The sequence below is a fragment of the Larus michahellis genome, chromosome 1 (genome assembly GCF_964199755.1).
Source record: "Larus michahellis chromosome 1, bLarMic1.1, whole genome shotgun sequence".
Classification (NCBI taxonomy): domain Eukaryota; kingdom Metazoa; phylum Chordata; class Aves; order Charadriiformes; family Laridae; genus Larus; species Larus michahellis.
In genome coordinates this window covers 47,068,841-47,093,047 of record NC_133896.1, presented here as the reverse complement: position 1 = coordinate 47,093,047, position 24,207 = coordinate 47,068,841, and the positions used below count along the sequence as shown (strand labels likewise).

The 24,207-nt window shown below is 36.3% G+C and overlaps 1 protein-coding gene across 5 annotated transcripts in view; it reads left to right on the top strand.

The window, feature by feature from the left end:
- The window catches only part of MGAT4C (MGAT4 family member C), a 422,340-nt gene that overhangs the window by 189,471 nt on the left and 208,662 nt on the right, over window positions 1-24,207 (top strand). For all 5 annotated transcript variants that reach the window (XM_074574561.1, XM_074574553.1, XM_074574545.1 and 2 more), the window contains exon 3: window positions 14,600-14,679. The gene's annotated coding sequence lies outside the window, so the exon portion shown is untranslated. The remainder of the gene's footprint in view (window positions 1-14,599; window positions 14,680-24,207) is intronic.

Here is a 24,207-nt window from a genome sequence, read left to right as displayed (position 1 = left end):
AGAGAAGGACATTTGGACTTTGCAACTGATAAGGGAAAACAAGGTGAAGATTTGGGTCAGTGAGACTCCATAAATTTTTTAAAGGAATATTTAGGAGAAGGGGATCAGGGAGGAACAAAAAGGGTAATAGACAGTCAGGCATGTAAGAGGTGCCAATTACATGTAAAACATTGCAAGTCAGTATGCTTGTCTGACCAAGCCCTGTATCTGATTGGCTGTCCTATCTTTTTGTTAAATCCATTCTTAACTCTTTCCAAGTAATCACACCCTCTGTCCTGTGCATGTAAATGCTATAAAGACAAAGTGCCAGCCACTGGTGAGGCGAGCGTGAGGGGATTTGGTTTCAGCAACTAGAGTTCGATCAGGGTGTAGGTGCCCCAGCAGTGTCAACTACTGGAGCTAGTAGGGGTCTCAGTGCTGGCATCTGGAGTGAGCGAGGGTCCTCACCACCAGTCACAGGGGAGAGAGCAACGTGTGTTCCAAAAACCAGCTACTGTGAGGGACCAGCCTGACTTGGGCAAGTGAGGGGCTCAGCGCTGGCAGCAGAAGTGGGACTGTGGATCACAGCCCATGTACCTGGTGACAGTGGCTGGTGGGGGCAAGTATCTTGTCTTCTCTAAACCTGTGCACATACATGGGGTGTATGCGCAATTTGCTAGCAAACTTCAAGCAGGACTAGCTGATGAGTAGGAGTCCCAAGATCCAGTCAGGGGTATCAGGTGGGCAGGGGTCCCTGCTAGTATTTATGGGGACCCGCAAATTGCTGGGTGACAGTGAGATGAGTCTGTACGTGCATGTGTCTGTTTGCTAGTGAGCACCAAGGTGGTCTAGCCGATGAGTGGGAGACTCATGACCATGAACAGGATAAGAGGACCCAGGATCTGGGTAGGAGTGTTGGACAGACAGGGGGGACATGCTGGTACTTGAGGGACCACAAATGTGAGTGTGTGCTTGTGAACCCAGGGAGTGATGTGTGCGTGTCTGCTTTCACTAGTGAGCTTCTGCCTCTGCCAGCTGAAGAGGAGGAGGGGACTTGGCTGTCGACACTTAGGTGAGTGCTGGTGGTGTTATGTCCTGCTACTGTATGAAGGCAGTGCCCTGTCTGGTCTGTGTGTGTAGTCATCAAGCGTGTGTGTGTGGAGGATGTCTGTGTGTGTGTGTGTGTGTCTACAGAGCAGCGGCTGTGTCTGTAGCAGTGTCTGTGGCAGAGACCCCCAGGCCTCGAAGGGCCACCACACCGGGCTCCAGCAGCCAGAAAGGAGGAAACCTCAGCCCCAAGCGCACAAGAGGTCGTGGCCCAGGTGCACGGGAGATGGTGGCCCCTTATAACATCTCTTAAAGAAGGTCTTTGCCTGTTACAATGTCACAACTAAAGGAATGCTAGAAAGCTGAACTGCAGGTGAATGGAAAAGTTTCCTTCCAACCTGGCCACAGTGCTCTCTCTGTGTTAATTCAGTCAAAGCTTTTTGTCTTATTACTATGTGCTTTTTCATCATAATATCCAAATTTTATATTGCAAAGTTTTACTTATGTCTGGGTTGACATGTGCTGTATGGCATATGACTATAAGGTCTGTTGGTTTTTTCTCTGCGTTATACTGAACAAAAAACTGAAGTTTTTTTCCAATTTCAAGAAAAAAGACCATCTTTGCAAGGCACCTATATTTTTACCTGCAGTATCTCAGTATCTCATTATCTTTAATGCATGTTTCATTACAGCATCACTATTCTGTTTGGGTTTTTTTAAGCTTTACATCTTTTTCTTTCACTTTTCATCTTCCTCCCTTGAGAATTCTTTTCTATACTTGGTAGATTTTCCAAAGTTGTTATGTATTATTTTTATAAGTCATATGCAATAATTCAATGCCAAATACTAACAATAATCTACACTAAGTTTTTCAGAAGTGATTTATTAATAAATCCCTCAGGAGGTTGGAGATATGCAAACTTTAACCTTATGCTTGACAGGACACTTGATGCAGTTGTTAATGAACCAATAAGGCATACTCTCATGTGTCTTAATTCTAATTAAAATGCTGGAACTATGTAAGATGAAGCCAATGGCAAGGTAAATAATTACCTTTAATAATCTGTGTGTATATGCAGAAAAAAATCCACACCATTATAGCTGGTCATGTGAGATGTGTTTTTTCTGCATGTCCAGTAAGCTCTGAGACTCGAGAATTCCTTCTCTTCCAATGGGGAATTTATATACAGAATTTAAAAATTTTATTATACAGAAATAAAACTTCTGAGAAATAAAACTTCTGAGAAATAAAACTAACAAAACCTACTTTTAAGCAATTTATGACATTCACATTTTTCAGCCAGAGAGTTCTATTTCTCATAATGTGTCAGTGACGTACAGAAATATCGTCATTTTCTCTGAATTACCTGCAGATATTTTCTCTTAGTATCTGTAAATCTTGTTTAGACAATTTTTGAGGGCTTTGAACAATTGTTTATTATATAGAGAAATCTGTATATTCCATCAGCTTGGCTGAAATTGCGCAAGTAAATTTGACTGGCATTGGGTGTCCAGAAATATTTTTATGTTTCCATTATGTTTGCAGAATGAATCTGATTTGTGTGCACAAAGGTTTTTGATGTTTTTGAAAAGTTCTGCCAATTCCATATGAAAATGTCACATTTTCTCAATTTTGAAAATTATAAAGGGAGCTATACCCTATTTTAGGCTCCAAAACTTGGACATTAGGGAACTATATACTCTGTTAGAAAGCAGGTGTTCATTGTAGGCACACAATAGCCTCTCTCTGTGAGGACAAATAGCTTTCCTTGTGAAACAGTTTGAAGACCAAATATTCTACCTCTCTCTGTTGAATAATGAGAGTCTAGGTACCTTATATTCCCATTAGAATCTGCCTGGAGTTAATTAATAAGAAACATTAAGCACAAGAGTTTGTCTAAAGAGGTGGTTAACCCCAGGCTGCAAAGCAGGTATTTCCTTACTTGTAAAGCGGGAGTAGTTTTCAAAAAAGTGAACAATATCTCTTTTTAAATCCCTCCAGAACACCTGCACAGAAAGATTTAAGAAACTCCCCCCATCTTAAATTACAGTGGGTTCAAACGCACACTTCCTAGTTACTATAAAAGTATTATTCTATGATTCTATGATTCTATGATTCTATCCCAACTTGATCTGATGATTTTTTAGGGCAAGGACTCAAGATGTTATTATGGCACTTCCTGGAAAGGGTGTTAGTCTCCCTCAGGTAGAGGAGGTTTGGGAAGCTGGTTCCCTATTTCCTGGGCATGTACTCCAAACTGGGGTGGTGTTAAAAATAGAAAAAACACAGAAAACAAACAAATGCTTACTGCAGATCTTAGAACTCATTCATCTTTTCTTGTTTTAGTTCCCCTTTTCAACCACAATTTAAAAATGCATTTTATGTTGAATTTCACACATTCCAAGTACATTAAAGAGCAACTTTGAGGCCTAAATCTGAGTTTAGACACTTCCCCACTGTTCTAAGAATCACATTAATCACATTAGAGCTTGGGTTTTATCTGGGTGGTTTTGGTTGTTCAGATCATTTCAGTTTTCAATTCTTTCACACATAAAAATGAAAATGAGGCTGATAAAATTCTCTTAAATGATGTTTTACTTAATTCGTCTGCTTAGCAGTCATGTTATTTCTTTCCTGTTGCAACTCAAAAGGAAGATCTTTGTATGAGGAATTTTTCCTGTGTTCTTTAGTACATGCAGTCCATGAAGAAATCCTATGCGGGTAATTTATTTAGTGTGTGACCTTACCAACATTACATGCTGAGTGCTAATATGATCTTAATATTACCACTGGTATCATAAAAGTACTGAACATGAGTAAGACTAGCAGAAGTAGCTCTTCATATTTTCTGCAATGCATAATCTGTTTTATAGCTGAGACTCATATGCTCTAGTCATAACAATTTATTTTTCCCATAATTTATTTATTTTTTAAAAAGGTTAGGAGAAAGCTGAATTGTTAGGTCGTATAAAGAGATTTCTAACCCTTAAAAAGGGCATGGTATGAAGCTTTCTGCTTGATAGAGCTGTATAAGCAGCTGTTTTTCTTGAATTTTTGAGGCTAGTTCTGCTGATATCTAGTAAATACCAGTTTGCTGACAGTTCTAGGGAAGAATGGAAAAATAGCATAAGTTTGTTATGTTTTATTTATTTATTATCTAAATATAATCTAACACAACTTAAAAATTAAAAATAAATTAAAAATGAAAAGCTATTCTAAATTTAAAAAAAGGACAGATGCTTAGTTTATTAATGGACAAAGTGAAATACCATTAGAATACTTGTAGTGTCTCTAAATATACATAAATATATTTTAAGCTGAACAGTTGAGCTGAATTTGCAAGCTTTCTTGGTATCTATAAAAGTATAATTATTGACATTTTTCACTCCCCCCTTTCCATACAACTGGCTGAAATAATTTCCTTAGTAGCACTTCTAACACTACATCCTGCTTTGACCATTGGAAATCTGAACAGAAAAAATAGTTCTGTACATGGACAGATAGTACATATAACTACATATAATCCCTGTATTGTAAAAAAATCCTTGCATTTTACAGATGAGCCAGAAAGAAAATTTTTTTGAGATTCAGAATCAATTCATTTCCTAACATATAAACTAGGAATATTATTATTACCTAATTTGAGAGAGCTCAGTAAGAATTATCTAACCGAAGTTTGTGGAGTGTTTGTTACAATGATAAGGCTTCCCAAAGGTCCTCACAGATGCAGCAGAAAGTACAAAGCACCACTATTGTTCCCTTCAGGACACCAAGACTTATTGTAAAGATTGTGTTCCCTGGAAAAATATATTTTTAAATGTATTGGTGATGATGTATGTGGATCAGTTTTCTCTCAGCATTGCATTTTTAAATTATGCTAATTTTTGTTAAATTTCACAACTAATAAATGAGGGAGTCATTAGAAATAATAAGAGATAATGGAGACAGTGAGAGAAAACATGTTCTGCTTCCTGTTTCTGATTAGGAAACATGTAACGATCTTATTGATTCTTTTAATTTCTTTTCTCTTGTCTTCCCAAACTCAATTTAGACAGTCACCTGTATATTATTTCACATGTTCAAAGCACTTTTCATTGCAAAATACTTATCAAATGTACATAAAGAGGAATGTTGGTTACTTTTTAATCCACTACTGAAATGTAGCCACCTTTGGAAAAAAATGCAAAATATACTTAACTGTTGTGCAGAGGAACATAACAGAAAGTTTGTAGACAGGACCTGAAGTAACCTCAATAATTTAAATAGACAATGTATGGTTTTTCAAGCTATAATTTCTCTATAAGAACTATGGGAATTATATATTTAAGAAGCCCCCGCTGTCTTTGTTATTTATGAGATCGCTCCTAATTTGTTACAAGAATGTAGATATTTGTGTGTGGTCTTGTTTTGTTGAGGTCAGAAACTTTAATTTACTCTGAGGGAGTCATGTGTCTCCACTTTCTTAAATAAACACCTAATTTCTTTCAGGAAAAGAGAACTGTCTCACATTCAGCTAACTGCACATTTTTCTGAATTGATATAAAACATAGAGAAGGGTTTTTTTTCTTACTGAATCACTAGAAAAAGGAAATGTCTGGAGTTCAATCATCACTAGATTTAGAGCTCTGTTTTTTGGTTTTACCAACTGACATTTTTTAAAATTACTATCCTTATAAAAGTCTTGGTCAGTTAACAGGGAGTTGAAAGAAAAAGAAAAGAAAATGGAAAACAGTATTTTTTCTTCATTGTTCTAGTATCTGGCAATATAACTATGTATGCTGCTCATCATGACATATTTCTTCATAAATAACATGCTGCTGACATTGAACTGAGTAATAGCCAATGTGGAGAGTAGGAGATATATCTCACTATTTGGATAAGTCAGTGTATTTTAAAGTTACTGCATGTAGCGCATGGATTTTGCAATTTTCCTGTCTGGTTGATCAATTATTTCTTCTTTAATGTATCTATCTGAGGTAACTTATGTACCTTTGTATTCCTCTCATTCTGAACTTAAACGGTCTAATTTTATAGTATCTGATAAGACAGTAACTAGTACATTGCTTTAAGGTCTGATGTTTTTGAATATGCTTTGCCTGTGCTCTCTAAATTTCATGACTTTGAGCCAGTATGTGTTGCCAATGTTTGAATATAGTTTGGAAGTTCCATGCTGTTAGAAGATGAACAGAGTTCATAGCTTCTCTAGGGACTGGCCTGCAACAGAAAAGCAGAGAAAAGTAATCTTGTTGAGACTCTGTTTCTGGTAGTTTTCCCCACATTTATATTTGACAGAAGATGAATCTTCATTAGCATTTTAGTTTGAAGCAGTAATGCACTTCTGAAACAAAACCCCTGATCCTCCTCGTTTATTGTGATTGGTTTTGACTGCAAAGTGTATATAAACAAGATGCCTTTCAAATGAATGTAAACTGGAAAATCCATTCCAGCTAAGCACCAAATGCCTTCTCATAGTGCAGACGTGAGACTCCGAAATAGTAAGTGGGGTTGTGCCACTTACTTCAGTGCCTACCAAGCACTCACACTAAAAGATTTTCAAACCACTGAGAGCTCTCATCTTATCTGAAAGGCTATATAAGAAGACAAAACTAATTTGTGCTTTAATATTTGCTGTCAACCACTAGCCCTCAGGTTTTACAGGTCATTGTTTTATCTTCCACAGAGACTTTTTTCTTGTCTTGATACCATTTCCTGGCCTCTTTGCCTTTTCCTTGGCTGCTATATCTTGTTACAGAATGCCTTTCATTTAATTTTTTTGCATTTTTCCTTGCTGGTTCTTTCTTTGACAACTTCTTTCTGTAGGGCTCACCAAAGGTTCAGTGTGGTTTTATCTGTGGCCGTGAGAAAAAAATGTTTCACATCGGTCCACCTGTGGGCTGATGGCCTGGCTCAGTCTCAGCCTGGCTCCATCCTCCTCACAGCCATCCTTGGGTTTTATCAGACACAGGTTCCCCTCATGGGGCCAGATCCTCACCCTCCACCTGTGGATGTCCCAGCCTGGCCTTGATCCCTATGGAGCTGCCCAATGCCTGGGGATGGGGCTGGACGGGGAGGTGGGTCAGGCTCTGTCTGCCAAAATCTGCCCTGCTGCCCCCCATAGGGTCCTTCCACTGCTCCCAGGCCCCAGCCCGGGGGGAGCTGCTGGCCCTTGCAGGACTCTGGCACTGAAAAGACTAACTGTAGTGCCATATAAACCTTCCCATCCAAGTATGCATAATGTAGCTGTAGGGTCTTCATTGCCTTGACCTGCTAATCCACTTGTAATCATCACACTACCTGTGAATCAGAATCAGAAATGTGTTTTAAAACCTTAGGGAGACAGCATGTAATCCCTATTGTGTATGACATTAAATAAGAGGATCACTGCATAATCATGAAAGTTCAAGTGGGTATATATGTATTATCACTTCCTGTGAGGGCACTGAAATGAGTGGAACGTTGGGGAACTCTCCTTAATAGAGATTGGAAATTGCTGTAGACTACATTTTTAATAAATCTCTATTATTTAAAATAGGGAAGATAAACGATTTTTTTAACAGTTATTCGGTTATTACAGCATTGCATCAAAGAAACTGATAATTTATTTTACAGATAAGCCTAAGGAAAAAACTGTGCTAGCTATTGTTAGGCTAATCATCCACTTTGGTGTCTTCAGCCAGAAGTAATTTCTTTCATCTTTTTAAGACTATCAAGTTTCTTGTCATAGGTTTACACTGATTAGACCAACCTATCTTTGAACAATGATTTCAGGAAAAAATGAACAACCCATTGTTCTGTTCTACATCTTTCAAATTCAAACAATAAAATCAGGAGAGGAAGGTCTATATTTCATCTACTGTCTTGTGTGAGAAATGCTATTCTTCAGTCATTCTTCCCAATCTTATATTCAGATGTAGAAAACTGAAAAAAGAGATGTGACAATAAGCATCATTCTGACTGATCTTTATCTGAATATGAAATACCTTCCTCATTAAGGTAGCAGCAGTATAAGTTGCCTGAGACAGTAAGGGTTATGTAGTTTGACTAATTTGCTGCTTTTTGGTTCAATTTCTTGTAATTGTCTCATCTATTTTTTGAACCTTGAAATTGAGATGTTTTAAATTTGTCTTAGAATTTACTTCATGTGAATCAGAAACCTAGTTATGCTTCTTCATACCTTCCAGACTGCCTTCTCACCTCTTTTAGCACTTTCAGGATTTTAAAAGGTACTCCAGGGTACCTTATATTAAAGATGGAGGCCTCTGTAATGTTTCTTACCATACACATATGCAGAAATTTCTGATGTTGTTGGTCCCTGCGACACTGCATAACATCATCAGAAAGCTTATTTGGTCTGTTGTCACAGAATTCTGGTATGCTTATCCATAAGACTTAGACTTTTGAACCAGAAATATGACCAGCTGTTTATTTGATATTAAAAAAAAATCATGAGGTAACTCTGTCTTGCATATGGATACTATATTTATCATAACAAGCATGTTGACTTATCATTGAGAGTGACAATGACATGCATCCATGCATTATTAGCTCATGCAGGTTAGTTTTCAGCAAACTATCACAGTAACTCAACGTGATGTTTGTGTTACTCCCTCATATAAATCCCTGAAAAAAATTAATCCAGCCCATTGGCTTTTTTCCACAGATGATGTACTTCTTACTGATTTTTTTTTTAATCCTCTTCAAACTACACAAAGTCTAGTTTCCTTCCTTTCAATCCTATAAATTTATTTTGGTATTTTTGTTTGGTTTGTTTGTTTTTAATTTTAATTTATGTTTTTCAATTGCAAAATTATGGGGTTTTTTTAAAGGAAAGTTAAAGATCTTCTTACTAGGTATGAAATGAAGTTCTGTTAAGCAGAGAGTTATGTGACTTCCTGCAATACTTAATTCATGAAAGTTAGATTTCATCCTTGTTTATGTATTGTTATACATGTTTCATACAACCCTAATCTGAAATTAATTTTTAATAGTTAACAGAAAATGGAAAATAACTGTGATCCATTTTACTATCCATTTGCAAAAATAACAGAATGAACCTTTATGATTGATGCTATTGCCACAAATATAGTTAAACATTTGACAATTATCAGATATTGCAGTTCCTCTAACAAATTGCTGGAACCTGTGTATTTTATGACTCTGTCATGTTTAATTTACTCCATAAATTGTACTAAAGCTTCTTCAAATAAAGTCAAAGTTTCAGCACAAAAATTAGTTCTTTAGATAATTCTGAGGCTTATGATATTTTTAATTTCATCTTATCAGACATCTTAAAATCACTTTTTATAGTCTGAAGAGTTACCTCACTATATTTTATTGTTTTTGTCACTTTAATGATAATTTATTCTTCAAGTCTTAACTTTGATCAAAATAATATTCCCCAACTGAATTTTAAGTTAGCATTAATCATTTTCTATTGTATTTATTACAATTAGTCATTCTTTCAGTATTAATCACAAAAGCATAAAATTGTAAATATTACTGACTATGCTTTTTCTTTATTAAAAAATCACTTTCCTTGCAATGACACTGCTATACAAATTGGAAAAGCTTTTCTACTGCATAGTGCTCGAGTAGAAAATTAAGATGTACATTCTCAGTTTTACAGTTTTAGGTATGTTTTCCCTTCACTGGAACTGATAGTGAATTTTGCAGGGGTTTTATTTGTTATATTTTTTATTTTAGTTTTTCTTTGGGTGAATATATTGAAAATGAAGGATAAGTAACCATAGCACTAAAGTAAGATATCAGAAAGTGTTGTCTTCAAGATGTGTAGAGACCAGTTCTTCTTGCATTTATGCTGGAGGTAATGATTTATGCTGGAGGTAGCTGATAGAAACCAGGTCGGCAATATGAAAACCAGGGTTGAATATGGAGCTGTGGGTAATATGGAGGGAAAATTCCATGCAAATTCAGTGAAATTTTGACTTTAAAGCAGAAGAAATGCTTTTGAAAATAGAAGTTTCTTCACAGTGACTTCAGCATTTTTGTTTGAAATTGTTTTCCTAATTTGGAAGTAATTGAAAACGTAATTGAAAACCAGATACTTCTGGCAGCCTTAGATGAGAGACATCATACCTGTTACTAACGTCTGAGGTCATTTAATGCTTAGTATTACTCACTTATATTATGATGCTGCTATTTCAGTTCCTCAAATATGTGAAATCATAATTTACAGAAAATCAGCCATAAAGGAACACAGGAAATTAGGTATACAAAGTGAAAGAAAAATTATAAAAGCAGACAAAAGTTAGTTATGCAAGTTACGCAGCAAGGAGACAAGCAAAGAGTCCAGCCTTTTTAATAGATTAAAGTTCTTCAGACAGAAAGGGAAAATTGCTTACCTTATGCAGCACAATAATGCAAATTTCTTAAATCTGATCTTAATTTCCTCTTCAATGGATAGTTTTCCTCTGTGTAAGATCTATATGTGGTGATGTGAATGAGATCGACACTGCAGCCGATGGAGGGCCCCATGCCAGAGCATGGGGAAGTGTGAGAAGGAAGGAGCAGCAGAGAGGAGCTGTTGTGGACTGATTCCCCATTGCCCTTCCCCCTGCACTGTTTGGGGGTTGGGAATGACTGAGTGAAGCTGAGCCTGGGAAAAAGGGGAGTGAGGAGGGAAGGTATTTTAGATTTTGCTTTTGTTTCTCAACATCATACTCTACTTTTAGTTGGCAATGCATGAAATTAATTTTCCCCATGTTGAGTCTGTTTGGCCTATGATGGTAATGGATGAGTGAGCTTCCCATCTTTACCTTGACCTACGAGCTTTTCCACCTTATTTTCTCTCCCTGTCTTGTTGAGGAAGGGGAGTGAGAGAGCAGCTGGGTGGTCATCTGGCAGCTATCCAGGGTCATCCCGTCAGATACATATAGGACCATAAGACTATATTGGATATAATTTATGTAATTATTGTAACATGGTTCTCTAAATGCCTACAATACACAGCCTGAGTATTTTTACTGTACCAGTGATACACATAGAAATTCTAAAATGTGCTTATGTGTTGCACTTCCAGGCTTCTGAAGACATCTTTTTTAAAGCGCTATGCCTAATTTTTCAGTGTTAGTCTATGGTATGCACTGAAGCAGGCTGAATACCTCTGCTGAGCTGAGTAGCTGAAGCTGAATGAGCCAGGTATAATCACTGATCACAAGAAGAACTGTCTCACAGCAAGGCAGCGCTAATGAGAAAGGATGACTTACACCCCTATTGTCAAAATGTAATTCTATTTTCAAAAGGCTAGCTGGGCATGTTATTTTTTTTTATCATGACATTTGGCAATAACTAAATTTTTTACTTTTATTTAGGGGTAAGGTTGAGTATGAGAGAAGCTGAGGACCCTCCTTTCATAGACACTTGACCAGTGAGAACTTGGCTTGCTGAAAGACCGAGGCAGCAATGACAGTGCTGCTGAGAATTCATTCTGATAAGGGTTTTCTTCGCTCTAAACTGTGTATGTCTTAAGCACACTGAATTTAATTGGAAAAGTTCCAGTTCATGTTTCTAAGTGTTTATTTCGTCTTTCCCTATCAAGGTCTACAGTGAAGCTGAGAGTCTTGTTGCTATAAATCAATTGTGCATTGATTCTTGAACCAGTTAACTGAGAAGTTGATTTTTCAGCCAATGATCACAGTTGCATATCTCTTTTCTATGTGGTTCAACCTAGGAAAACGTTTGTCATGGAGTATTAGATAAAGCTGTGCATCACCTGTTCAAAGACATTAATTGATCTACATTGAACCCCAAATAAGCTAAATAATAATAACAAAAGCGAAAAGTGTAAAGTTATATTGAAATGGAAAAAAAAAAAAAGCTACCATTACAATATTTGTAAGCACACTTAAAATGCTTTAACTAATTCTATATCTGGGTTCATATGGCCAGTACAACTAGATTATATTTTGTATTATTTTATGCCTTCTGTTTTTTTAGTATTTTTACAGTTTAACAACTTGCTGTTTTAAGAAATTCTGTGTGTGAAATCTTCTTTGACACAAAACAGAACTTCTTCCTTGATTTTGATTAATGCAATTTTTTCTAATTATTTTAGAGTTATGAATCTATTTAATACATTATGTCTTTTATATTTATCTCTGGTTAGATCTGGTTACTCTACATATAGTTCTCACAGCAACCTTAGATGATTATACTAACACTTTTTTCTTCACCCTGCACCACTTCTGATATCACTTTTCAAGACTTACTTTTTTAAAAACACTTTTCGATCCTGTAAATGTCCTTACTTATTCTGCTAGTCCTCTTTACTGTATTTCCTTTTTCTTATGAAGACTGTTCTGTACATCGATCTCATTGCTTTCTTTGTATAGATCATTTCCTTCTTTTTCCTCTGCTCCTCCATTGGGCATGATGGTGGTACCAGGTCCCATGGCAGCTCTCCTCTTTCGTCACGTTCTCTTTCCAAATACAAACTTGCTTGCTTCTCAGTTCTTTGCTTGGTATTGTTCCGCTTTTTCTGACTATCTTTGAAAAAAGTGTCTTGGTTATGCAACCTTCATCTGCTGTTCTCTTAGCTTCTGGTGACCCAAGATTTAAGGGCTTCAAATCCTTCTAAATAAAGTTCTCTGGCAGTGATATTGCATACTATTTATTCTCCATTGGACACATGAAAGAGTGATTGGGGCATATTAGTTTAATCTATATTAGCAACTAGTGGGGCCCAAAGAGATTAATATGAGACGTCTTCAAAGCATGTAATAGTACTTGCAGCAACTGGGGTAAGTGTGCAAATACTACAGATAAGGAAGCAGTGTGCCACACAGAGACATGATAATGATGACAGGAAAAAGAGAGGAATAGTACTCCCTCTCTTCTTCCAAATCCTGTTGAATTTAATTATGACATATCTATGTATTTATATATATAAATATATAGATGGATAGAAAAATAGAGGTAGAACTAGGCATAGACACGGATATACATACAATAAATAACTTCTGGAGGAAAAAATCCTACTTTCATTAGTGTGGAATGTTCCCAAAATACTTTTTAGCATAGTACAATAGATCTTGTCTATGTAATGGGAGAAGGTATTTTCTGTGACAAATTTGTAGAAGTATAATCTGTTTAACGGATATATAAATATCTGTATATATATGTACACATACAAACACAAAAAAAATATATAAATTTATAATCTACCTTTCTTTAAACACATTTTAATCTACTCTGAACATAAAATGTGCACTGTCAAAATACATTCATGAAACTCAAGGGTAAATAAGCTTCATGATGAATGTTTTAGTTTTAGAATATTGAAATGTCTGAAGCACGTTTCTAAGAACCTCTAAACACACATTACAAAATTGTTTTATTCAAGTATATTTCTTAAAAAAGATCAGTTCCACATGAGAAAAAAAGAAGAAAAAAATAAAAAGAAAAAAGTTCTCTTAAGAGAGGTAGGTCTTAAGGCAGATGAGGTAAAGGCATTGAAAGCAATGTGCGTTTGCAAAAATGCATGTTACAACTAGATAGGCCTAATCGATCTGCATAGTGCTATCATTAATTGTAAAGTCTAAGGCCCTTATTAGTTGATAAGCATTATTTCAGCAATTTCTAATAGTAATGGTCGCTGTGGTTAAATTATTTCTTACTCTTTTTAGCTTTTCCAAAAGTTCCATTTAGATTCTATAGAACTATATTCATACAAAAATTAAGGTAATGAATTATAAACAGTTTGGCAGATAATACAGTAGAAATCAATGCATGTTAATTCATTTTGAGATAAATTAATTCAGTTTCTCTCTGAAAAATTAGCTATTTTGCCTGAAATTTTCAAATTTAAAAAGAAGTAATTATGCATCATTTTCTATTATTATTATGTTCTTAATGTGGAATAGATAAAGATGGAATGATGGCATATGCCTCCGTAGACACTGTCCTTATCTACCAGTTATAACAATACAGAACAATATAGATGTATGTTCAAAACAGAAGATACACGATTTTTCATGCAAGCTTCCCACCTTAAGCATCTAACTCAGTCTTGAATACATGAAATCTAAAGATGAAAACCAGAAAAAATGATCCCAGGTCTCTGAACATGATGTTATTTATCTCATCCAGTAACATATTGCAGTGGTATCTGTATGGGTGGTAACTAGATGGAAAAATTAGTCATACACAAACAGTTTAAAAATAAAAGCTCTTTATTGAGCCAAGGTCAATCCACTACAACTATTCTCACTTGAATCATATATGTTAATATACAATCTGGAGAATGCAAAATGTTGATACAGCTATATAGCTATCTAAAACCATTGGTGTTTGAGCCTAACAATGTTTTATGGGTGGCTTGCTTTAGAATGTTTTTATATGATGTGTGCATCATAATGACAACCAGTTATTGACAATAGACAGTGTTTTGTCCATTGTTAAAATCATATCTGAATGGATGTGTGTGCAGAAGCCATCTCACCCTTTTTAAATTATTTTATTCCTCGCACATACTGAATATGTATTCATGTAAAGATTAACATTTTGACAGAATCGGAAGCTAAGATCCTGTCTTTGTCTGCTTTGTTTTATCAGGAATTTGCATTGTGGATTTTCTAATCAGACAACCAACCTGTTCTTTGACTTGATAAGTGTACTACTGGACATTGTGAAAGGTAATTCAACTTCACCCTGTTACTACCACTGATTGTGAAAAATCAAAGCCACAAATTTCCAGGATTAAATTAATATAAGCCAAAATCTCACCTTTCATCTTGCCTTTTGGGTATTGCAAACCTTGTCTTTATTAAAAGAAACAAGAAGACAGTGCATTTTCTGTTCATTTTTAATTGAGCATCATAGTGAAGCGACTTAGTCTTTAGTAGAACAGCCATTTGTATGTGCACTAAGTGAGCCTGATATAAGCCATATATTGTTTTATTAATATTTTAAATTAATAGCTTGCAATTTATGTGGTTGTTTTAAAAAACAGGCTACCTATTAGTTATTCATATTTACAATGGTTCCCAACATAAATGAAATATTTCTAATATTTATATTATAGCAGATATTATAATATTTCTTAGTTTTATTAGGCTTCAGAGAGTATGTAAAAGTTCTAAATCTTTTTTAAGGTTCTTAATGTTTTTTTCAAAAGCAGAGGCAGCTACCAAGATAAATTTGCTGAGATGTGGACTCTCATCTCATTGTCTAAAGCTCAGTAAACTTCTTTGTGTTTGGCAGCCTCTCTCCCTGAAACAGCCTCATTTTATAGCCCTGCTGTTATGTTCTTGACCTTTGCCATGGCTACAACCCTGGGGCATTTGAGCTGTCAGATAAAAAAGTAGAAAGAGAAAGAGGCTGGTGAAAGTTGTAGAAGGCAAAAAGCTTTGTAATGCACTGATGAATTTCCTGCCATCAGATAGTTTTCACTTCACCTCCACTGCTGTCACGTTTCCTTAAATAATAGGGAGACTTTACCACTAATGGACAATGGAGGCTGTTTGCCTAATGAGAACTTGCAGAGGCAGCCTGCCATGTATCTTTATCTTTTAAAGCGAGGTGAAACAAGCTTGCCTGGCTACAGATAAGTGGCTAAGAAGCAGTCCTATTCAGATGTACCTGTCAGTAATTTATCTGGGTTTTTTTTTCTTTGTATTCATATATACTGTTCTATGTGCAGTAGAGCATTAAATTGCGTTCCACTGGGAGCAGGTCGCATTCAGGGGTCATCATAACCATGCTACTGGATGGAACATGCTTGATTCATACAGGTTGTTTCTATCAAGATCTTGGCAGCTGGAATCTCCACCTAATTAGAGATTTTAGATCTGATTTTTTTTTTTCTGGAAAAGCTGATTAATATAACATAGATAACTCGTTCTGGGGAGAGTTTATGTGTAGCTTCTATAAGATCAAATGAATGGCTGTTGATTCTTGTGTCAAGATTCATAGTAAGTCTTAATTTCTGTCACTAAAGTTTTTTATTGTAATTACTATATATTAAAGATAGTTTAAGTTTCCTGTTTTGTCACTAGATCCCTTTTTTGGGGGGTCAGGGGAAAGTGCTGTTGGACACAGACAAATCTCAGGCTTATTTTTGTGGAGGTTTAGTCAAGCCTAAGACTGTCCTCAAGTCTTACTGAATGTCTGATCCCGAAAGTAAATCATCTTGCAATTTTAAAATAACGCAATTTTTCTAAAAGTCCATTAGCATGTTTGCAATGGATAAAAGGCACATTAAGTCAAACTATGTTTTTGTTCCAACTTAATTTCTTTTTCCTAGTGTGGGTATTAGAAAGATGTTTTGGTACATTTTGCTGTTATTTCCCAAGTTATGATATTAAAATAATGCAATAAAGGACATGTAAACTATTACATAAAAGCAATATTTCCAGTATATTACAAGTTTTTATTCATGATCTTTATAGCTGCAAAATATGTCTAGAAATCAATTCATTCTTTTCAGTTGAGAAGTGAATGTTCTATACTGCGATGAAGCATAAACCAAATGTGATTAGTTTCTTTCCACTTTACAAGAATAGTTCATTGTAGACCAAATGGAAAACTTTATACTGCATGGACTAAGGATTATTCCTGTCTCTCTTTTCCCACTGCTTCTACTGCTGAATGATATTTTTATGATATTAGTACTTACTAAGGCTTTATGAAAGACAGTTTATTATATCAATCATGTAGAATTCACAGTATTTAAATGAAAAATCTTCCACACCTTCTAATCTGTAAATTAAAGAGTGAACTTCAACCTTCTCTGTATATCTAATAAGCAGTGGTGACAAATACAGTATATACATTTAAAAACATTTATAGAAACATAATTCTTCTTAAAAGTTTTCTTAAACTCTTAAAATTGATAATTCTTCTTTTTCAAGAACGCAAAACTAAAACTTATGTCTAATTAAATGCTATTGCCAGACAACCATGAGTTTCAAATACTGAACAGGAAATAGCATCACATAAAAACCCAACATTTTTCCTCCTTTAGAAATGTAAAATATTTTGTGTGAGTTGACTTTTGAGCATGTAATGCTGAAGATGTTAAACTTACTGAATACTAAAAAATCTGCACCTGGTACTTTATATGGTAATTTTCCTCTTTAGATGAAAATACTTTTGGTCAACATTTTTATGTACATTTTTAATCTGGGAAGTGTCACTTAAATAGCATAGTTGTTCTTTCAATGCTTGTGTCATTCATTCAATATTTTTTTTATTTTCTTAGTTAAATTTTCCTATCCCAGCTGTGTTCAGTTCTAGATAATGCATGGAAAGCAAAAGAAAACCAGTCAAGGTTTCCACAAGACAAGGAAAGTTAATCTGTTGTAACTATATTAGTACTTAAGGAAAAAAAACGTGCATGATTTTCTTAGCTCTTCAGAACACCAACAGTAGTCTAGGAAATTACAGTGTTATTCCTAGTTGTAGAAATTCATGCTTCAGTGTTGATTCCATTTTTTTCCTGTGGTCCATAAGCTATCAGAAAAAAGGTGGGTTGTCTGGTAATTCCGCAGCAATATTTCCATTTTGTTTATTTCCTTAAGCCTGATATTTTCATTTTTCTTTAAAGGAAAGAAAGAGATGAAGGTATAAACCTCCTGCTGAATGAAGCAGAATTGTTCCTCCGCAATACCATGTTCAAAAATAGCTTTACTTTTTCATTTCTGAAGTGCTCTTGTTTTTTTGGTGTCTGGTGACAAGCCCATGTATATCCTGCTGTAAAGCTTCTTTAATATCCTCTAATATACCTGGATATCTTTTGTAAACGTATAAAAATTATTGTTTCGCTTAAATGTGAAGCTGAAATGGTCAGCCAATTAAAATGGTATTGAATATTTAAAAGGGAAAAAAAGTGTCACTGCTCTATCATAGCAGACTATAATTAGAAATTGTTGCGTAAATATGTTGATATTATGGTAGAAGCCTGAAGTAAATCCCTTGCCATGATAAGAGGCAATCTGAATATCCAAATGGGATTTCTTCACAGGTTTAGACTGATACTAATTTACAGGTTTAGACTGATACTAATAGAATAGTTAATAGACTAGACTAATTGGACTAGATGATCTCTAGAGGTCCCTTCCAACTCTGAAGATTCTGATACTGTCCTCCACACTGCCTAGAAAGAGGGGAACTAGTAAACAGGGTCTATGATGAAACATTTTCTTCCATTCATTCTTCCACATACTGAGGTTACTTTCAGGGATGCAACAATATGGAGATCTTTGCAGCTTCCTAGAAAAGTCATGTAGCCACAGGACAAAGATATGCCATATAAATGTTCCCTACAGGTTTGGGTTCTTTAGTTTTATAATCTGGTGAAATCCACTTGCCATTGTAAAAATATAACTGAATATTATGATTTCATTTTAGTAGAACTTGCAAGAATCTATGGCTTTCTGAGAATTCAGTGGCATCCTTACTCACTAATTTAAATACTGCTTTACAAACATTCATCACCCCTCTGTAAAACTTTATATAGATCTTAGTTCCCTGGAAATCTACAAGAATCTGATGAAAGAGTGTTTCTGGAAATCAGAATTTCATTCTTAATTTCAGGTAGTAAATTTATCGCCCTTCAAATTTTTCATTAGTCTTTCAGTCTTTTCCTCTGCCATTTATCCTCCTTTTTCTGTGATATTCCTGAATCACTTTTGTTTCAAACAAAGCAACAAGAGAAAAATGCCATCCTTACCAGCACTCATGGATGTGAAAAACCTCTATGCTATGGTCAGTGCATTGCTGAATTGATTCAGCAGTCTATCAAAAGCATAGCAGTCTCTCATCCCATTCACCTTAATGGATGCATTAACCAAAGCTGTTCTGCTGCAATGATGTTTTTTTTTCTTTAATTTTAGTAGTTTTTATTTGGGTTTGGATTTTCTGGAACTGTGGCTATTGTTTGCAACTATAGGAAAAATCTTATTTATGGAATGGGAGTTATGCCATCCTATATTAATTATATGTAGGCTAAGTGCTTTATGCAATTTATTGCTTAGCACCCCACAAGGCTGACCCTTCAAATGTAAAGCTACTGTTCCAGTAATACACAGAACATTATAAATATGAGAAAGGCAGAGACATTTTGCCTGATCCAGTTTTTTCTTTAAATACACAGTGACACTATTATATTGGCTAATTGGTTTGTGCAGCATTATTCCAGCATAAAATAACAGACATAAAGCTTCTGTGAACTGTGACTTTTGTATCATCCTGCTAGTTGCAAATAAGATTGCTGACCATAAAATGCCTTTTCTGTAACGAGTATCACTGTTGTACCCTATAAGATTTAATTACAAATTGACTAGTTCAGCTTTATACAAGGCCTTGGAGACCAGGGTTTTGGCATGGCAATAAAGGCAGTGTAAAATTTTTTTCTCCCTTCCCTTTGATCTGAACATCAGGATTTGTATAGACAAAAATATATTGTGCAAACTGTTTGTCAGTTTAAGAATTCTCTGAAGAATTCTGCATGTTCAAGTGTTTGTATATTGCATTGTCAGGTGTGCATAAATCATGCCTCCAATAAGTAAAGGTCGATTTTGGAGGCCATCACTGAACATTTTATTCTATATATCTGCCTAAATAAGGATTACTGTATTCGGCATCTGAGATCACGTTGATCTTTTTTTTTTTTTGTGAACTTCGCAAAACTTGGCAGAAAATTGGAAAGTCTGGGCCTGAGGAAAAAACCGCAGAAAATGCCTGTGCCTGAACCCATTAATTATTAACTACTATAGATATTCTTAATGCAAATAGCACAGTGCAATGCACACCACTAGCTGACAGGCTATGGATGTGTTGAAGACAGATAATAAAAATAATGCACAAAAGTTACACTTTCTGACCCTTTGCAGGGAACTTAGATCCAGGAAATAAGCATCTAAGTCTAATGGGCTACTGTGAATGCCAGAATTATGTTTAATAATGTACATGTATCTCGATTCAGTACTATCTTTTGCATGACTTGCTGCCATGCAGTTGTCTTTAAAATACATCATTTAGTGACTACTTATTCTGTGACTGCCTCTGAGATAATATATTTATTTTCTATTGCAGTGTAGTTAACAACATTTCTTTTTATTGGTTTGAAGTTTACATTGTGAAAATATTCTGAATTATTGTAAGTATAACTATCCTATAACATACTGGTAAATTACTGAATCATTTAACTGATCTTTAACTGTGTGCCACTGTAAAAAAAACAAACAAAAACTTCATTCTATTGCTTCTCTATGCAAACTGAACCACAGAAATCTTCTTTTAGATACCTCCTAAGGTTTTTTCAAAAATCCATTTCTTGTCTGAGACACTGATTACGTGTCAGAGTCTGGATGAACTGAATTAAAACTGCAGTAAAATGTATTAAACCAAACTGAAATTTAACTTTCCTAAGGAGTGCAGTATTAAATAGGAGCAGAGATTCACTACTGTCACATATTTCTATTGGAGGAAATTTTCATATTCTTAGTAGAAAGGAAGATGGAAAACAAGAGGTATTTTGAACATGCACAAGATTTGTTAAGACAAATCCTTTGATAAGATTAAACTTTACAGACCTGATGCCAGCCCCAGAAATCACATGCAAGCACTCTGTAATCAGAACAGTAGGGCTGGCTTTTGAGCACCACAAGTACTTGAAAAGTCTCTCTACAGCTGAGAATGTGTGAGTTAATTTCTCATCAGTGAGCTTCTATGGTTGTGATGTTTGGAGCAAATAATTGTGGATCTGTTTATCTTCAAAAAAGGCAAGAAGGAGGACCCAGGGAACTACAGGCCGGTTAGTCTTACCTCTGTCCCTGGGAAGGTAATGGAGCGACTCATTCTGGATGTCGTCTCCAAACACATAGAGGAACAGGAAGTTATTGGAAGTGGTCAGCATGGATTTACCAAGGGCAAATCATGCCTGACCAATCTGATAGCTTTCTATGATGTTATAACTGGTTGGCTGGATGAGGGGAGAGCTGTAGATGTCATCTACCTTGACTTTAGCAAGGCTTTTGACACTGTCTCCCATAACATCCTCATTAGGAAGCTGAGGAAGTATGGGCTAGATGAGGTGACGGTGAGGTGGATCGAGAGATAGCTGTGTGACAGAACTCAGAGGGTTGTGATCAGTGGCATAGAGTCCAGTTGGAGGCCTGTAACGAATGGTGTCCCTCAGGGGTCAATACTTGGACCAATTTTGTTCAATATATTCATTAATGACCTAGATGATGGGACAGAGTGTATCCTCAGCAAGTTTGCTCATGATACCAAGCTGGGAGGGGTGGCCGACACTCCAGAGGGCTGTGCTGCCATCCAGCGTGACCTGGACAGGCTGGAGAGCTGGGCAGAGAAGAACCTAATGAGGTTCAACAAATGCAAGTGTAGGGTCCTGCACCTGGGAAGGAAGAATGCCAAACACCAGTATATGTTAGGGGCGGACATGCTGGGAAGCAGCTCTGAGGAGAAGGACCTGGGGGTCCTGGTAGACAGCAAATTATCCATGAGCCAGCAGTGTGCCCTTGTCGCCAAGAAGGCCAATGGCATCCTGGGCTGCATAGGGAAGACTGTGGCCAGTAGGTCGAGGGAGGTCATTCTCCCCCTCTACTCTGCACTGGTGAGGCCACATCTGGAGTACTGCGTCCAGTTTTGGGCTCCCCAGTTCAAGAGGGACAGGGAACTACTGGAGTGAGTCCAGCGTAGGGCAACCAAGATGATTATGGGACTGGAGCACCTCCCTTATGAGGAAAGGCTGAAAGAGCTGGGACTCTTTAGCCTGGAGAAGAGAAGGTTGAGGGGGGACCTGATTAATGTTTACAAGTATCTAAAGGGTGGGTTTAAGGAGGACGGAGCCAGGCTCTTTTCAATGGTTCCCAGCGACAGGACAAGGGGCAATGGGCACAAGCTAGAACATAGGAAGTTCCGTTCAAATACACGGAAAAACTTCTTTACAGTGAGGGTGACAGAGCACTGGAACAGGCTGCCCAGGGAGGTTGTGGAGTCCCCTTCTCTGGAGATTTTCAAGACCCGCCTGGATGCAGCCCTGAGGGATGTGCTTTAGGCAATCCTGCTTTAGCAGGGGAGTTGGACTAGATGATCTCTAGAGGTCCCTTCCAACTCTGAAGATTCCGTGATTCCATGATTCCGTGATTCCGTGTTGACTTTCTGTTTTAACCCCCTCCTTACAGGCACTCCTCTCTCCATGTCTGAGGAGTGGAAAAGGGACAAAGTAATAAATCTTCGAAAACTCTGGGTTTAGTATGCTGTCTTTAAGCTTACTACATTGGTATATCAAATATTTTTAAAGGTGACAATATTTTTTTTTAATTAGCTTACAGACACTTGAATGTCTTATTTCTTTATAAAGTCTTATTTTTCTTTATAAAGAGAAAACATGAATCAGCCCGGTATGAAAAACTCTATATGTTAAATAACATCTGATTTAGATGACTTAAACTCCTTTTCAAGAGTTTCAGCAGTGTGTATGAAATTATTATGACTGAATAAGAAAAACAGGAAAACAAATTTGTGCAATGCCAGTCACATGACATATTTCACTAAGAATAAGTGTTATTATGCTTATTTAGTGTGCATCTTCTATTGGGCAATCATTTTCAAAACATCAGTTCTGCTCTCTGTAATGCCATTTCTGAATTAAAATTCATTTGTGTTTCTGCCACCATACCTACATGTTCCTTTCAAAACTCATGTGACAGAATGGAGGTTCATAGTCGGGATGCATAGTCTGATCGGTTTCTTTTTAAGGACGATATTTTTAGTATCTCAACATAAGCAGTAACTGTAGAATTTTGTGGGGTTTTTTGTTTTCCAATGAAGTGGTCTCTGTAGAAGACCAGACACCATCAATTCCCTCATACATCATTGAACATTTGAAAAAAGTTCCTTTAATATTTCACAGGAGGAGCAGGGTTGTTTATTCTTTTTTAGTGGTTCTTGAAGAAGATTTGCTAGTCACAATGTAAAGTAAGGGGAATGATTAATTTCTGTTGAAGCCCTTGGGAAGTTTGCTTTTAATCCCATGGTGTCTGAATTTCACTGCAAATGTTTAAATTCACATTACAACTTAAATAAAAAATAAAAAAAATAAATAAAAAAATAAAAAAAGGGAGAAAGGGAAGCTAAGTTTAAGTTCCTTTTCCTTTTGGCTCCACATAACTCATCCTTTGGAAGTACTTAGTAACTGACGCTGCTGGTGGAATATGAGTTGAGATCTCTCTCTTCAAGTGAATTGAGTAGGCTGTAGATGCATCAGAAAAATATCTTTTTTGTGTTTTTACTTTGAACTTGGTAGAGAATATAAGATTTTTGCTTTAGAAACTGTATACATTAGATTGGACGTCAGCTTCTCTAACACGGGTCCTTCCCACGGGCTGCAGTTTTTCACGAACTGCTCCAGCATGGCTCCCTTCTACAAGTCCACAGTCCTTCAGGAACAGACTACTCCAGCATGGGTACCCCATGGGCCGCAGCTCCGACCAGGAGCCTGCTCCTGCTTAGTTTTTCCACCAACTACAACTTCCTTCAGGGCATATCCAGCTGCTGTGGCATGGGGTACTGGAGCCCCAGCGTGCAGCAATCATGCCCTGCCCACGGAGGCAGAGAACTTCCTCTTTACAGTGGTGTTGTTTCCTTGTCCGCGTAGGATTTTAACTCTAAGTAGCTGTATCATTTCTATTTTGCAAAGTCTTTTCTGATTTTTCTCTTGCTAACACTTGAAATTTTTTTCTCTTGTTCAGTTCCCAAGGTTTTAAGAAGTTAATTTCATTATTTGTTATACACACAAACCCTAGAATGATTTCCTATTCTTTCTGTATGTTTCTCCGTACCTCAGTTTTCTTGCGTGTTACAGCTTTATGAATTGTGAGGGTTTTTTGAGCTAAACTAAGTGCCTATCTTTACTCATGCGGGGTATACATCTTACCTTGCATATATTGGAAATTTGCTGTTTGTCGTTTTGTTACACGAGTCTTTTGTGCCCTGCTCTTGCATGGTTATGACTTACTTGTATGCATGTGTTGGGCTAGGTCTTTGATTTATAACCAGCATACTGTGAATAGTTCTTCAAAAAAGCATCAGACTGAATGTTCTGTGTGTCCAAGATACAGTAATACTTTTTTAATGTTTAATGACCTTCTTTTACAATTTCTGCATGTTTTGGTTTTACTTTACTCATTATAAGT